This window comes from Chiloscyllium punctatum, chromosome 3 (assembly GCF_047496795.1).
Source record: "Chiloscyllium punctatum isolate Juve2018m chromosome 3, sChiPun1.3, whole genome shotgun sequence".
In the NCBI taxonomy this organism is placed as follows: Eukaryota; Metazoa; Chordata; class Chondrichthyes; order Orectolobiformes; family Hemiscylliidae; genus Chiloscyllium; species Chiloscyllium punctatum.
In genome coordinates, this window is record NC_092741.1 from 8,275,418 (window position 1) to 8,288,031 (window position 12,614).

Consider the following 12,614-nt stretch of genomic DNA (forward strand, 5'->3'; position numbering starts at 1 on the left):
TACACCAGGATAGGGGGTAAATACACCGGGATGGGGGTTAAATACACAGGGATGGGGGGGGCGGGTAAATACACCGGGTTAGGGGGCAAATACCCCGGGATGGGGGTAAATACCCTGGGATGGGGGGTAAATACTCCAGGATGGGGGGTAAAAACACCGGGATGGGGGGTGGGGTAAATACCCCGGGATGGGGGGAAATACACCGGGATAGGGGGCAAATACCCCGGAGAGGGGGTAAATACACCGGGATAGGGGGGCGAATACCCTGGGAGAGGGGGTAAATACACCGGGATTGGGGGAAAATACCCCGGGATAGGGTTAAATACCCCAGGATGGGGGGTAAATACCCTGGGATGGGGGGCAAATACCCCAGGATGGGGGGCAAATACCCCGGGATGGGGGGGCAAATACCCCGGGATGGGGGAGGGTAAATACACTGGATAGGGGGAAAATACACCAGGAGAGGGGGTAAATACACCGGGATGGGGGTAAATACCCCGGGATAGGGGGTAAATACCCCGAGATGGGGGGGTAAATACCCCGGGATGGGGGGAAATACACAGGATAGGGGGCAAATACCCCGGAGAGGGGTAAATACACCGGGATAGGGGGGCAAATACCCTGGGAGAGGGGGTAAATACACCGGGATTGGGGAAAATACCCCGGGATAGGGTTAAATACCCCAGGATGGGGGGTAAATACCCTGGGATGGGGGGCAAATACCCCGGGATGGGGGCAAATACCCCGGGATGGGGGGGCAAATACCCCGGGATGGGGGGAGGGTAAATACACTGGGATAGGGGGAAAATACACCAGGAGAGGGGGTAAATACACCGGGATGGGGGGGTAAATACCCCGGGATAGGGGGTAAATACACCGGGGTAGGGGGGTAAATGCACCGGGTTGGGGGGTAAATACGCCGGGATGGGGGGGTAAAAACCCCGGGATAGGGGGACAAATACATAGGGATAGGGGGTAAATACCCCACGATGGGGGAGGGTAAATACCCTGGGTTAGGAGGTAAATACACCGGGACGGGGGGTAAATACCCCGGGATAGGGGGTAAATACCCCTGGATATGGGGCAAATACCCTGGGATAGGGGGTAAATACCCCGGGATGGGGGCAAATACCCTGGGATAGGGGGTAAATACCCCGGGATGGGGGGTAAATACCCCGGGATAGGGGGTAAATACACTGGGATAGGGGGTAAATACCCCGGGATAGGGGGATTAATACCCTGGGATGTGGGGGTAAATACCCTGCAATAGGGGGGTAAATACACAGGGGTAGGGGGTAAATACTCCGGGATGGGGGGTAAATACACCGGGATGGGGGGGTAAATACACCGGGATATGGGGTAAATACCCCGGGCTATGGGGGGGTAAATACCCCGGTATATGGGGGGTAAATACCACGGGATATGGGGGTAAATACCCCAGGATAGGGGGTAAATACACCGGGATGGGGTGAGGTAAATACCCTGGGATAGGGGGTAAATACACCGGGATAGGGGGTGAGGTAAATACCCCAGGATAGGGGTCAATACCACCCCAGGGCAAAACCTATCTGGAAATCGCCTGTCCCCAAACACCCCCCATCCTAATATTCCCACCTAAACCCCCTTCCTAAACATCCCCACCTCAGTTACCCCCTTCCCAAATGCTGTCGTCTCTGTGTAGACACACCCACCTCCACCCGAAATATTATTTTCCCGAAATACTCTTGTCCCCAAGTCCTAGCCACTCCAAATGCCCCCATTCTGGGATCACCCTCAGATACGACCCCATGAGTTCAATAGCTACTCTCAAAATACCCTCTCCCAGGATCTCCCCCTTCCTGAAAATGGGATCATGACCCCACCTCAAGGTAAGAGTCTCTACCCCCCCCCCCCCCACCCCCCCCTACACTGGAGACAAGATCCGCTTCCACAAGTACCCCCACTACAAAAGCTTCTTCAAAAACACCACCTCTCGTGATTAATATACCCCATCCTGAAACATACCCTTTTCCAAATACCCCCTCCTGGAATTGAAACCCTCATCCCAAATAACTCCTTCTATATATTCCCTCTCAAAATGAGTCTCCCACCCCCACCTAACCCCGTCCACAAATACCCCATTCCCCCAAACACCCCACACAATGTACCATTCTCTGTATATCCCCTTGGAGGAGAAGTATCTACTCTCCAAACACACCGTTCCATCATCGATATCCCACCCCCTGATCAATATCCCACCCCCCTGATCAATATCCCACCTCCCCGATCAATAGCCCATCCCCCCTGATCAATATCCCACCTCCCCGATCAATAGCCCAGCCCCCCAATCAATATCCCAGCCCCCCAATCAATCAATATCCCCTTGATTAATATCACACCCCCCTGATCAATATCCCACTCCCCGATCAATATCCCACCCCTGATCAATATCCCACCCCCAATTTATATCCTGCCCCAATCAATATCACTCCCTATGATCAATATCCCACCCCGATTAATATCCTGCCCATCACCAAAATCTCAACCATGTGATCAATATCCTACCCCTGATCAATATCCTACCCCTGATCAATATCCCGCCCATCATCTATAGCCCTCCCCGTGATCAATATCCTGTCCCCCAATCAATATTCCACCCTGTGATCAATATCCAACACCGTGATCAAAATCCCACGCCCCTGACCAATATCCTATCTCCCAATCAATATTCCCATCCTGTGATCAATATCTCACCCCTGTGACCATTATTCTTTCCCTCTGATCAATATCCCACCCCCCGATCAATATCCCACCCCCAATCAATACCCCACCCTCCTGAACAATATCCAACCCCCAAACAATATCCCACCACCCTGATCAATACCCCACCCCCGATCAATACCCCACCCCCCTGATCAATACCCCACCCCCCTGATCAATACCCCCCGATCAATATCCCACCCCCCTGATCAATACCCCCCGATCAATATCCCACCCCCCTGATCAATAGTCCACCCCCGATCAATATCCCACCCCTGATCAATATCCCACCCCCCTGATCAATACCCCACCCCCCTGATCAATACCCCACCCCCCTGATCAATACCCCACCCCCCGATCAATATCCCACCCCCCGATCAATATCCCCCCCCTGATCAATACCCCACCCCCGATCAATATCCCACCCCCGATCAATATCCCACCCCCCTGATCAATACCCCACCTACATACAACATAGAACAATACAGCACAGAACAGGCCCTTCGGCTCACGATGTTGTGCCGAACTTCTATCCTAGATTAAGCACCCATCCATGTACCTATCCAAATGCCGCTTAAAGGTCGCCAATGAATCTGACTCTACCACTCCCTCGGGCAGCGCATTCCATGCCCCCACCACTCTCTGGGTAAAGAACCCACCCCTGACATCTCCCCTATACCTTCCACCCTTCACCTTAAATTTATGTCCCCTTGTAACACTCTGTTGTACCCGGGGAAAAAGTTTCTGACTGTCTACTCTATCTATTCCTCTGATCATCTTATAAACCTCTATCAAGTCACCCCTCATCCTTCGCCGTTCCAATGAGAAAAGGCCGAGAACTCTCAACCTATCCTCGTACGACCTACTCTCCATTCCAGGCAACATCCTGGTAAATCTTCTCTGCACCCTCTCCAAAGCTTCCACATCTTTCCTAAAGTGAGGCGACCAGAACTGCACACAGTACTCCAAATGTGGCCTAACCAAAGTCCTGTACAGCTGCAACATCACCTCACGACTCTTGAATTCAATCCCTCTGCTAATGAACGATAATACTCCATAGGCCTTCTTACAAACTCTATCCACCTGAGTGGCAACCTTCAAAGATCTATGTACATAGACCCCAAGATCCCTCTGTTCCTCCACCTGACTAAGAACCCTACCATTAACCCTGTATTCCACATTCTTATTTGTTCTTCCAAAATGGACAACCTCACACTAGACAGGGTTGAACTCCATCTGCCACTCCTCAGCCCAGCTCTGCATCATATCTAAGTCCCTCTGCAGCCGACAACAGCCCTCCTCACTGTCCACAACTCCACCTATCTTCGTATCGTCTGCAAATTTACTGACCCACCCTTCGACTCCCTCATCTAAGTCATTAATAAAAATTACAAACAGCAGAGGACCCAGAACTGATCCCTGCGGAACTCCACTTGTAACTGGGCTCCAGGTTGAATATTTACCATCTACCACCACTCTCTGACTTCGACCGGTTAGCCTGTTTTCTATCCAATTGGCCAAATTTCCCTCTATCCCATGGCTCCTGACTTTCCGCATAAGCCTACCATGGGGAACCTTATCAAATGCCTTACTAAAATCCATGTACACTACATCCACTGCTCTACCTTCATCCACATGCTTGGTCACCTCCTCAAAGAATTCAATAAGACTTGTAAGGCAAGACCTGCCCTTCACAAATCCGTGCTGGCTGTCCCTAATCAAGCAGTGTCTTTCCAGATACTCGTAAATCCTATCCCTCAGTACCCTTTGCATTACTTTGCCTACCACAGAAGTAAGACTAACTGGCCTGTAATTCCCGGGGTTATCCCTATTCCCTTTTTTGAACAGGGGCACAACATTCGCTACTCTCCAGTCCCCTGGTACCACCCCCGTTGCCAGTGAAGACGAGAAGATCATTGCCAACGGTACTGCAATTTCCTCTCTTGCTTCCCACATAATCCTAGGATATATCCCGTCAGGCCCGGGGGACTTGTCTATCCTCAAGTTGTTCAAAATATCCAACACATCTTCCTTCCTAACAGGTATCTCTTCTAGCTTATCAGTCCGTTTCACACTCTCCTCTTCAACAGTACGGTCCCTCTCGTTTGTAAATACTGAAGAGAAGTACTTGTTCAAGACCTCTCCTATCTCTTCCGACTCAATACACAGTCTCCCACCACTGTCCTTGATCGGACCTACCCTCGTTCTCATCATTCTCAGGTTTCTCACATACGCATAGAATGCCTTGGGGTTATCCTTGATCCTATCCGCCAGGGATTTTTCATGCCCTCTCTTAGCTCTCCTAATCCCTTTCTTCAGGTCCCTTCTGGCTATCCTGTATCCCTCCACTGCTCTGTCTGAACCTTGTTTCCTCAACCTTATGTAAGCCTCCTTCTTCCTTTTTACTAGACATTCAACCTCCCTCGTCAACCAAGGCTCCCTCACACGACCATTTCTTTCCTGCCTGATAGGTACATACATATCAAGGACACGTCGTATCTGCTCCTTGAAAAAGTTCCACATTTCCACCACATCTTTCCCTGACAGCCTATGCTCCCAACGTATGCTCCTCAAATCCTGTCTTACATCATCGTAATTTCCCTTCCCCCAATTGTAAAAACTTCCTTGTTGTGCGCACCTATCTCTCTCCATAACCAAGGTGAAAGTCACAGAATTGTGGTCACCATCACCAAAATGTTCACCCACTAACAAGCCCACCACTTGTCCCGGTTCGTTACCGAGTACCAAATCCAATATGGCCTCCCCTCTGGTTGGACAATCTACATACTGCGTTAGAAAAGCTTCCTGGACACACTGCACAAACACCGCCCCATCCAATCTACTTGATCTAAAGAGCTTCCAATCAATATTTGGGAAGTTGAAGTCGCCCATGACTACGACCCTGTGGCTTCTGCACCTTTCCAAAATCTGTTTCCCAATCTGTTTCTCCACATCTCTGCTGCTATTGGGGGGCCTATAATAAACACCCAACAAGGTGACTGCACCTTTCCTATTTCTGACTTCAGCCCATACTACCTCCAGAGGCAGATCCCCCTCAAACTTCCTTTCTGCAGCCGTTATACCATTTCTAATTAGCAACCCCACCCCCCCCTCCTTTTTTACCACCCTCCCTAATCTTACTGAAAATCTGTAACCAGGAACCTCCAACAGCCATTCCTGTCCCTCATCTATCCACGTTTCCGTGATGGCCACAACATCGTAGTCCCAGGTACCGATCCACGCCTTAAGTTCACCCACCTTATTTCTGATACTCCTTGCATTGAAGTATACGCACTTGAGCCCATCTCTGTGTCCGCAAGTAGTCCCTGTCAGTGCTACCTTCTCCACAGCCTCCCTACAGTCTTGGACATCCTGACAAACAGCTAACCTACTTGCTGGACTACAAGTCCGGATCCCATCCCCCTGCCAAATTAGTTTAAACCCCCCCCGAAGAGTGCCAGCAAACCTACCCCCCAGGATATTGGTGCCCTTCTGGTTCAGGTGCAACCCGTCCTGTTTGTACAGGTCCCACCTTCCCCAGAATGCAGTCCAATTGACCAAATACCTGAAGCCCTCCCTCCTACACCATCCTTGCAGCCACGTGTTCAACTGCACTCTCTCCCTATTCTTTGCCTCACTGTCACGCGGCACCGGCAACAACCCAGAGATGACGACTCTGTCTGTCCTAGCTTTTAGCTTCCAGCCTAACTCCCTGAGCTCCTGAATGACCTCCCCACCCCTCTTCCTACCTATGTCGTTGGTGCCAATGTGCACCACGACTTCTGGCTGCACTCCCTCCCCCTTAAGGATTCTGAAGACACGGTCCGAGACGTCTCGGACCCTGACACCCGGGAGGCAACAAACCATCCGAGAGTCTCGCCCATGTCCACAGAACCGCCTGTCTGTCCCTCTAACTACAGAGTCTCCTATAACTAGTGCTCTCCTCCTCTTCCCATTTCCCTTCTGAGCCTCAGAGCCGGACCTCGTGCCAGAGACCCGGTCACTGCAGCTTACCCCTGCTCGGCCGTCCCCCCCAACAGTATCCAAAGCGGTATACTTATTGTTGAGGGGAACGACCACAGGGGATCCCTGCACTGCCTGCTTCCTCCCCTTCCCACCTCTAACTGTTACCCAGCTACCTCTGTTCTCCGGTGTAACGATGTCCCTGTAGCTTCCATCTATCACCCTCTGAGCCCCTTGAATAATCCTCAGTCCATCCAACTCCAGCTCCAGTTCCCTCATGCGGTCTGTGAGGAGCTGGAGCTGGCTGCACTTCCTGCAGGTGAAGTCGGCAGGAGTATCGGTGGGCACCGCTACCTCAAACATCCTGCAGGAGGAACATTCCACCGCCTGCGCTGCCATTACTCTACACTGCCGATCAATATCCCAACCCCCGATCAATATCCCACCCCCGATCAATATCCCACCCCCGATCAATATCTCAACCCCTGATCAATACCCCAGCCCCGATCAATATCCCACCCCCTGATCAATGTCCCACCCCCTGATCAATATCCCACTCCCTGATCAATACCCCAGCCCCGATCAATATCCCACCCCCTGATCAATATCCCGCCCCCGATCAATATCTCAACCCCTGATCAATATCTCAACCCCTGATCAAAACCCCACCCCCTGATCAATACCCCAGCCCCGATCAATATCCCACCCCCGATCAATGTCCCACCCCCTGATCAATATCCCATCCCCTGATCAATACCCCAGCCCCGATCAATATCCCACCCCCTGATCAATATCCCACCCCCTGATCAATATCCCGCCCCCGATCAATATCTCAACCCCTGATCAATATCTCAACTCCTGATCAAAACCCCACCCCCCGATCAATATCTCAGCCCCCGATCAATATCCCACACCCGAACAATATCCCACCCCCTAATCAATATCCCATTCCCCGATCAATACCCCACCCCCTGATCAATATCCCACCCCGATCAATATCCCACCCACTGATCAATATCCCGCCCCCTGATCAATACCCCACCCCCTGCTCAATATCCCACCCCTTGATCAATATCTCTCCCCCCGATCAATATACCACCCTCTGATTAACTTCACACCCCTGATCAATATCCCACCACCTGATCAATAATCCAACCTCCCGATCAATATCCCACCCCCCGATCCATATTCCACCCCCCGATCCATATCCCACCCCGCGATCAATATCCCAACCCCCGATCAATATCCCACCCACTGATCAATACCGCACCCCCCCAATCAATATCCCGCCCCCGATCAATATCCCACCCACTGATCAATATCCCACCCACTGATCAATATCCCACCCCCCTGGTCAATATCCCACACCCGATCAACATAACCCGGTCAAAATCCCCCTTTGATCAATACCCCATTCCCAATCAATATCCCACCCCCCGATTAATATCCCACCCCCTGATCAATACCCCAACCCCCGATCAATACCCCAACCCCCGATCCATATCCCACACCCCTGATCAATATCCCAACCCCCCGATCATTATCCCACGCCCCGATCAATATCTCGCCTCCCCGATCAATATCTCAGCCCCCTGATTAATATCCTACACCCCAATCAATATCCCACCCCCAATCAATATCCCACCCCCCGATCAATATCCCACCCCCTGATCAATATCCCACCCCCGATCAATATCCCACCCTCAGATCAATATCCCACCCCCCGATCAATATCCCATCCCCCCGATCAATACCCCTACCCCTGATCAATATCCCATCTCCTGATCAATATCCCATCCCCTGATCAATATCCCACCCCCTGATCAATGTCCCACACCCTGATCAATATCCCACCCGCCTGATCAATATTTCTCTCCCAGATCAATATCCCACCCCCTGATCAATATCCAACCCCCTGATCAATGCCCCACCCCCCCTGATCAATATCCCACCCCCGATCAATATCCCACCCCCTGATCAATATCCCTCCCCTGATCAATATCCCTCCCCCGATCAATATACCATCCTCTGATTAATATCACATCCCTGATCAATATCCCACAACCCTGATCAATAATCCCACCCCCGATCCATATCCCACCCGCCTGATCAATATCCCACTCCCTGATCATTAACCCACCCCCCTGATCAATATCCCACCCCCTGATCAATATCCCACACCCCTGATCAATATCCCTCCCCCTGATCAATATCCCACCCCGATCAATATCCCACCCCGATCAATATCCCACCCCCCGATCAATATCCCACCCCCTGATCAGTATCCCACCCCCTGATCAATGTCCCATGCCCTGATCAATGGCCCACCCCCTGATCAATATCCCACCCTCCTGATCAATATCTCTCCCCCGATCAATATCCCACTCCTGATCAATATCCCACCCCCTGATCAATATCCCTCCCCCCGATCAATATACCACTCTCCGATTAATATCCCACCCCCTGATCAATATCCCTCCCCCTGATCAATATCCCTCCCCCTGATCAATATCCCACCCCCTGATCCATGCCTCCCTGATCAATACACCGCCCCCGATCAATATCCCATCCCCTGAACCATACCTCCTTGATCAATACACCGCCCCCTGATCAATATCCCATCCCCTGATCAATATCCTACCCCCTGATCAATACCCAACCCCCCGATCAATACCCCACCCCCGATTAAAACCCCACCCACTGATCAACACCCCAGCCCCGATCAATATCCCACCCCCCCTGATCAATATCCAACCTCCCGATTAATATCCCACCCTACGATCAATATCCCACCCCCCTGATCAATACCCCAACCCCTGATCAATACCCCACCACTGATCAATATCCCAGCGCCTGATCAATATCCCACCCCGATCAATATCCCATCCCCGATCAATATCCCATCCCCAATCAATCATCCACCCCCTGATGAATATCCCACCCCTTGATCCATACCTCCCTGATCAATACACCGCCCCCTGATCAATATCCAACACCCTGATCAATATCTCACCCCCCTGATCAATACCCCTACCACTGATCAATATCCCACCCAGATCAATATCCCACCCCATGATCAATATCCCACCCCCGAACAATATCCCTCCCCCCGATCAATATCCCTCCCTCTGATCAATATCCCACCACTAGATCAATAATCCCATCACCCAATCAATATCCCACCCCCCGATCCATATTCCACCCCCGGATCAATATCCCACTCCCTGATCATTATCCCAACCCCTGATCAATATCCCACACCCCTGATCAATATCCCACCCCCTGATAAATATCCCTCCCCCTGATCAATATCCCACCCCAATCAATATCCCACCCGCCTGATCAATATTTCTCCCCCAGATCAATATCCCACCCCCTGATCAATATCCCACCCCCGAACAATATCCCTCCCCTCGATCAATATCCCTCCCTCTGATCAATATCCCACCACTAGATCAATAATCCCTTCTCCCAATCAATATCCCACCCCCCGATCCATATTCCACCCCCCGGATCAATATCCCACTCCCTGATCATTATCCCAACCCCTGATCAATATCCCACACCCCTGATCAATATCCCACCCCCTGATCAATATCCCTCCCCCTGATCAATAACCCACCCCAATCAATATCCCACCCGCCTGATCAATATTTCTCCCCCAGATCAATATCCCAACCCCTGACCAATATCCCACCCCCGAACAATATCCCTCCCCCCGATCAATATCCCACACCCCTGATCAATATCCCACCCCCTGATCAATATCCCACACCCCTGATGAATATCCCACCCCAATCAATATCCCTCCCACCGATCAATATACCACTCTCCGATTAATATCACTCCCCTGATCAATATCCCACCACCAGATTAATATCCTGCCAACCAATCAATATCCCACCCTCGACCAATATCCCACCCACCTGATCAATATCCCACCCACTGATCAATACCCCAACCCCTGATCAATACCCCACTCCCCTGATCAATATCCCACACCCCGATCAAAATCCCATGCCCTGATTAATATCCCTTCCCGCGATCAATATACCATCCTCCGATTAATATTACACCCCTGACCAATATCCCTCCACCAGATTAATATCCCACCCTCGATCAATATCCCACCCATCTGTTCAATATCCCATCCCCTGATCAATATCCCACCCCCCTGATCAATATCCCATCCCCTGATCAATCTCCCACCCCCCTGATCAATATCCCTCCCCCTGATCAATATCCAATGCCCCAATGAATATCCCATCCCCTGATCAATATCCCACCCCCTGATCAATATCCCATTCCTTGATCAATATCCCACCACCCATCAATATCCCACCTCCTGATCAATATCCCATCCACAATCAATATCCCACCCCCGATCAATATCCCACCCCCTGATCGATATCCCACCCCCCTGATCAATATCTCTCCCCCGATCAATATCCCAAACCCTGATCAATACCCCACCCCTGATCAACATCCCACCGCCTGATCAATACCCCTCCCCCGATCAATATCCCACCCCATGATCAATATCCCACCCCCGATCAATATCCCACCCCGATCAATATCCCACCCCCGATCAATATCCCACCCCCTGATCAATCTCCAACCCCCCGATCAATATCCCACCCTGATCAATTTCCCACCCCCTGATCAATATCCCACCCGCTGATCAATATCCCACCCCCTGATCAATATCCCACCCGCTGATCAATACCCCAACCCCTGATCAATATCCCACACCCCTGATCAATATCCCTCCCTCCGATCAATATCACACCCCTGATCAAAATCCTACCCCCTTATCAATATCCCATCTCCGATTTATATCCTATCGCCGATCAATATCACACCCCCCGATCGATGTCCCACCCCCCTCTGATCACTATCCCACCCCCCGATCAATACCCTATCCCCGATCTATATCCCAATCCACTTTCAATAACCCATCCCCTGATCAATACCCCAGCCCACGATCAATATCCCACCCCCTGATTAAAACCCCACCCTCTGATCAACTCCCCAGCCCCCTTATCAGTACCCCACCCCCGATCAATACCCAACCTGCCCCAATCAATACCCCAGCCCCGATCAATATCCCTCCCCCGATCAATATACCACCCTCCGTTTAATATCACACCCCTGACCAATATCCCACCACCAGATTAATATCCCACCTCCCGATCAATATCCCACCTCCCGATCAATATCCCACCCCCTGATCAATATCCCACGCCCCGATGAATATCCCATCACCTGATCAAAACCCCGCCCCCTGATCAATATCCCACCCCAATTATCAATACCTCACCCCCGATCAATATCCCACCCCGATCAATATCCCATTCCCGATCAATATCACACCCCCCGATTGATATCCCACCCCCCTCTGATCACTATCCCACCCCCGATCAATACCCTATCCCCGATCTATATCCCAATCCACGATCAATAACCCACCCCCCGATCAATACCCCAGCCCCCGATCAATACCCCACCCCCGATTAAAACCCCACCCACTGATCAACACCCCAGCCCCGATCAATATCCCACCCCCCCTGATCAATATCCAACCTCCCGATTAATATCCCACCCCACGATCAATATCCCACCCCCCTGATCAATACCCCAACCCCTGATCAATACCCCACCACTGATCAATATCCCACCGCCTGATCAATATCCCACCCCGATCAATATCCCATCCCCGATCAATATCCCACCCCCAATCAATCATCCACCCCCTGATGAATATCCCACCCCTTGATCCATACCACCCTGATCAATACACCGCCCCCTGATCAATATCCAACACCCTGATCAATATCTCACCCCCCTGATCAATACCCCTACCACTGATCAATATCCCAACCCCTGATCAATATCCCACCCGCCTGATCAAT